This window comes from Leptidea sinapis, chromosome 29 (genome assembly GCF_905404315.1).
Source record: "Leptidea sinapis chromosome 29, ilLepSina1.1, whole genome shotgun sequence".
Classification (NCBI taxonomy): Eukaryota; Metazoa; Arthropoda; class Insecta; order Lepidoptera; family Pieridae; genus Leptidea; species Leptidea sinapis.
The window spans coordinates 4,971,736-4,978,074 of NC_066293.1; the positions used below are offsets into that span (position 1 = coordinate 4,971,736).

The 6,339-nt window shown below is 37.9% G+C and overlaps 1 pseudogene; it reads right to left on the minus strand.

The window, feature by feature from the left end:
- Positions 1-2,335: 2,335 nt before the first annotated feature.
- LOC126973612 (uncharacterized) lies at positions 2,336-5,899 on the minus strand (annotated as a pseudogene).
- Between the last annotated feature and the right edge of the window lie 440 nt (positions 5,900-6,339).

The following is a 6,339-nucleotide window of genomic DNA, read 5'->3' on the forward strand; positions in this document are numbered from 1 at the left end:
TGTAGACAGATTCCTGTAACGTTTTAAACATCTGGAGTTGAAATGTTATCAGCCTATTTGTAAAACAATAGATGCGTCAGCAGTCAGCACGGCTTGTTTATTGTGTTATTAGCGATAATATATAACAGTGCAAATAATGTTTTCAAACACAATCGTCGGTTTTTTAAGAATCTTTTTGTTCCTTAATTCTTTTGTGTAAAATTGATGCGGTTAATTACTTGCGGTGCTGCTTCAAAAACCTTATGAAATACGTTAATATTGACAATATAATGTGCTATCTATAGGTACCTGCATATCATAAAGTAGGTACCAGGTACCGACCGAATGATTTACAATTTAACACTAATCCACTACGTCACAATAAGTGCACTAAAAGTTTTAAGACAAGATAAGAGAAATATGTTATCGGCTCACCTCCTACTTTTGGGCGTTTTTGTGAGGGTGGGCTATCTGCTTGCGTCGCATCATCATCATATTCCACTGTTTCTTGCACATATTTTGTTTTCCCTAAAAAATCATAAATAAGTAACCAAAGGTTGAAATTCACTGATCAAATTACGATAAATACTTACCTTGGAATCTACTAACTGCCATAATTTAACTTTCAAAAGCACAAACACTGCTAAAAACAAAATATCTCTTCAGTAACTCGAGAAAGACTGATCAATAAACACGGTTGAAGCCGAAATAACGCTTTCTTTGATTTTACCTCTTAACAGTGCCGGTGAACACGCCTAGCGTGCTACGTAATTCCATCCTGCAGTGCCGCGAGCACACCTAGCATGTTTGCGTTTTTTATAGGGCGGCATCGCTGGGAAGTATTAGAAAATCGTGGTGGCATTGAATGTGTTAAACTATTTCAAAAGCTCTCTACTGTAGCTGTTGCAGGCGAGGAATTCACAAGAGAAATTTCAACTACTGCTTCTCAAGCAGAAGAAATTTGTCAAACTCCTAGGTCTCCTGCAGTAGAGGAGCAGGTAAAGTTAAACATTATTTAATTATTGACAACATTATAAACAGAAATATATCAATGCCAAAAGATCATGTGAATCATGAGTTTATAGGAAAATACAAACATCAAAAAAGTCTAAGCAACATACATGATATTACAAATTTACCATTTATGTTCATTAATTTCTAAGTCTTTATTCACTCAAAGTGCAACTGAATGTAAACTTTTTTGTTATTAATGACATACTGGCTGGTTGTAAAAAAAAATTGGATTATGTTTTGTTTTTTTCATAAAATTAAATGAAAGGGAATTTGTTTGAATTTAAGTGCGTTTTTATTGCTACGTCTAGTCTTGATTTTATAATTTTACCAAACATTTAAATAAAATTGAATTGTTAGATATTCTTTACGTCATGGAGCGACGTCATTTGACGACAAATGTAATGCAAAGAGCTGTAGGGATGTTGCAAGCGGGAAGTAATCAATCTCATGGAGGCCATACACGCTAGGTTTTGCATGATGGTTTTAGCCGTGCATGCATAACCGACAGGCAAGCCCTAGCGTGTATGTGATTAAACTGTACAGTTATCGGTGCATGTACATGCAACCGAGCAAATATCAAAATTGATATTTTATGCCGCTCGGTTATGTTTGCGCGCGAGCATAACCGAGCGTGTGTGGCGTCCGGCGAGCTTGCCTGCCACAGTTCTCAGTTTTTAATTGTTTGTGACGGCGGAAGGTCGCGCGCGCTCATCCTCGCGAAAATGGCGAGCCGCAAGCGCAATGCCACATTAGAAGAATTCATTGAAATTTATAAGTCGGAACCTTGTCTTTGGCGCGTAAAGTGCAAAGAATATCACGACAGAGACAAACGATCGACAGCATACGAGAAATTGATAACTAAGCTCAAGGAATTGGAGCCAACTGCTACAAAAGATGATGTGATTAAAAAAATTAATACGTTACGCAGTAACGTTAGACGAGAGAAAAAAAAATACGATGAATCTGTGAAGTCTGGAGCATCATCTGATGACATTTATAAACCAACACTGTGGTACTTTGAATTATTCAATTTTATTGGAGATCAAGATGTTCCTCGCAGCTCGCGATCTAACATTTCGGACTTTGACGAGAATGATTCGAATGTAAGTATAAATTAGTGAATTATTTATTTTGGAATTTATAGATTAGGTACGGCCGACCACAAACAATGTAGTAAATTTTTTCATATCGTTTATGTTACAATGAGATAGGGTAGGTAGGTACTCTCGACAACTTGTAACGCGTGATGTGTGGTCGTCTGTGCCTAAGTTTTTTGCAACGTCGTTTATAGCTTTACAAAATGTAGGTACCTACATAGATTGTTACAGTATAAACTCTTAAGCGGTGTAGTTGCTCATTTATTAATAAAACAATATTATTACATAAAAATAAAAGAAATATGTCACATTTCAATAAAACTATCCTGCCAAGGTACTTTGCCTTCATTGACAAAGTAAGTTTGGTATTCTAGTCTTTTAGTTTCTAGTCTAGACTTTTTTTGCATCATTCAGGACATTTCCTCGATTTTGTACTTGTAAATTTTCTACGTTTGAACGTGTGGCATCGTAGCCCGTGGTAACAACAGTTCCATTATCCACATTTTCTCGATAAAAACATCTTGGAGGTGCATATGAATTAGGAGTGTGCTCCATTAGAAAGTTGTGCAAAACACATGTAGCCATTACCACTTTTTCTATATTGTTTGGTTCTAAATTGATCTGAGTATGGTAAATGCGAAATCTTGATGCTAGTATGCCAAAAGCGTTTTCAACTATTCTTCTTGCGCGAGATAATCTATAATTAAAAATTTTTTTTTCGTAGCTGCTCAAATCCGCTTGACGATATGGTTTCATCATGTCAGGTCTCAACGGGAATGCGTCATCAGCAACAAATACATATGCCAAACACCTTGAACTGCGTTGAATCGGTTCGGAGTTTGGAAGATTTAAATGTTTCATTTGTAACTTTTCAAAAAACGTTGTATTCTGCAAAATACCTCCGTCGGAAACTCTTCCATTTGTACCAAAATCTGCTAATAGAAATCGGTATTTGGCATCAACTATTGCCATAAGAACCATGCTATGTCGTCCTTTGTAGTTGTAGAAATAAGATCCACTATCAGCAGGTGGCACTATGTCTATGTGTTTTCCATCTATGGCACCCAAGCAGTGAGGAAAATTCCATCTCTCTTCAAAAAGTTGTGCGGTTTCCTTCCATTTATCCGATGAATCTGGAAACTAAAATAAATATTATTTTGTTGTGTTATAGAATGCTGACAACTCGACTGAAAATACAATAGATACAACGGATAATGCTGCTACAAATGTTAGTACAGGGTATACAGACGATATTACGACACCTAAGAATACTCCATTACCTGCTACTAGACCGGAAAGAAAGAAAATGACAGAGCAAGATCACTTAACTACTGACATATTACTATCTGTGAAAGACCATTTTAAGCGTCCTGCTTCTGCTCGAGGAACAGAAGATCGTTACGATCTTTTGGGAAGATCTATCGCAATGAAATTAAGATCATTAGACAAGCGTCAACACTTGATTGCGGAGAAGTTAATTAACAACACCCTGTTCGATGCCGAGATGGGCAATCTGAATACCGAAGCAATTCAGAATCGTCGAAGTTTAACTTTTGTTTCTTCACCAACTCCTAGTCTCTCACGAACTCCAAGTCCTTCGCCCTCACTAGTTCAACAATATTATACACAACCGTATACTCATACCGCTTCTGTTGCGCCTCAAATTCAACCCTGCGTATCTCCGATACAACAGTACAACACCCAACAACAAAGGTACACGATTTCTCCTGCACCGCAAAGTTAGCCCCGCGCATCTCCAATTCAACAATATAACACTCAACAACAAACTACTTCTCCTGCACCACAACGTCAGCCCTCACCAGCACTACAAGAAGAATTTGACACACAAATAACAACAGCAACATTTTATTCAAATTTTAATTAACAAATGATTTAAATAATATATGTACATACATATGTAATTGGTTAATTAAAATATGTACCTACCTATTAAACTTGTCTAACGATTTGAATTTGGTTTTAATTATTTACTCACCTATAAATAGTCGTCTTTCAGTGCTTCATAAATAGCATCGCATGTTTCTGGTATTATTCGGCCCAAAGCCTGAGGTGATATAATAGCAGAATATTTAAGACACTCGTATGTTCTTCCTGTTGCAAGAAATCTTAATGTTACTGATAGTCTCTCATGTGCTGATATTGCTTTCCTCATAACAGTATCTTGTCTTTGTATTAACGGAGTAATCAATGATAATAGTTTCAAATAATTTTTTTCATCCATTCGTAAATAATTTTTGTAATCTGTTGGTGTAAATCTCAATTCATTTACCAAATTTACGTGGGAGAATTGCTTTCTTTTCAATAACCAGCGTTTAGACCATTCAGTGCGCTCTCTTTTTCTTTTTCTGTTCTGCAGAACAAGTGTTAGGCCAAGTACAGCTATCACATCGTCGTCGTCCATTGCGTCCTACACACCATCACGTACTACGTAGCTCAACTCAGAGTTCATGTCAAGACGGTGCATGCAAAACCTAACGTGTATGTGTAGTATGAAACTCGGTTATGCTTGTCGGTTTTGCATGCACGGCTAAAACCATCATGCAAAACCTAGCGTGTATGGCCTCCATCAGGTATCTCAGCATTTTGGCATTCATATAAGTGTTATTTGTCGTATTTGGCAACGCTACAATAATACAAAGGAAGCCGCTGAACAGCATTCAGGCCGTAAAAGGATTATAACCACTCGGCAAGACCGGTACATACAACTGACTGCATGATCCCAGCCGATGTTAACCGCTCGAGAGATAAGTTTGAGGCTACAAAATTCTAAATGCTACGAAATGAATGGTGTAGAGAACGCAGAACATGGACCCAGGGACAATGGGATAAAATTATGTTTTCCGATGAGTCGCGATTCGGGTTTAGGCCTGATACAAGAAGGGTGCGAGTGTACCGTCGTCCCGGAAATACTCAGGTGCATTCAGGAAGTTCAACCATACAGCGGCTCAACAGTTATGGTATGGGCGGGTATTATGAAGAACAGGCGAAATGAGCTCGTTTTTGCAAATGGAAACATGAACGCTGAAAATTACGTTGAGGATATTCTCAGACCATAAGTTCATCCATTTGCACAAACCTCTGGCTCCGATTTTACTTTAATGCATGACAATGCGCGGTCTCATACAGCTCGGCGAACCAGTCAATACTTGGCAACGGAGAATGTCCAGGTATTCGAATGGAATCAATTCGAAACAGAGGGCTGCGTACGACGGAGTACAGGTTTCGACTCTTCGCCGCGCTATAACAGCCAAGACCCTCGACGTCTGGCAGGAGCGCTACACTGCGGGTCAAATCAAACCCCAAGCGTCACAAAGGCGTATCATATGATTTTGCCATGGTACTTTTCCTTTGTCCACAAAATAATTAGTAAATTGAGTTCTTTTTTCCCTGACATGTGTTGCTGAGTTGTTACTGCCCTGTTGTATGATACTATCTAAAGAGGTTATTTCGGATCTCCACGTTCCATTAATCAAATGATGCCTGTAATTATATATTATATTATAGCCCCAGCTAATTTAACTTTTGAACAAAAAATATCCTGGGGGATATGGTTTCATTAAGTATGTTTTTAGTGTAAATGCTGCATCAGCCACAATCACTCCATCTTCTGGATTAAAACTGCCATTTTCTAATTCAGTAAAAATGGAACAGTTTTTGAAAATGCCACCATCCGAAGCGCTTCCATTTGCGCCCACATTGATATACGTAAAACAGTAATCATGGTCAACAAGAGCCATCAATACTATGCTGTTTTCTTTTTTATAATTAAAGTTCGTACTTCCATATTCATAGGAGCCAGTAATTTTTATATATTTTCCGTCTAACGCTCCGTAGCACAAAGGAAAGTTCCACTTATTCCGAAAGCCTTTCTAGACTTGTTTCCATTGTTCCGCAGTGGGTATCTGCAAAAGTAAGTAAAAATATTTTATTTTCAGGAAAATACTGATGATGCTCAAAATAAAGAAAATACTGACAATACTCAACCTAGTGACCAATGTGGGAACCCTACCCATACAAACCCAGAACCAAGTCTATCAGAACCTCGAAAGAAAACAAGTAAAATTTCGCAGCTGTCTACAATAGTCAGTAGCATGAAAGATATGCAATACGATTTATCCAAATCAGAAACAGTGGAAGATGAATTCGACATCTTCGGGAAACACATTGCGAAGCAATTAAGAACCCTTTCTACAGAACAGGCTATCCTAGGACAACCAGATACCCAAGA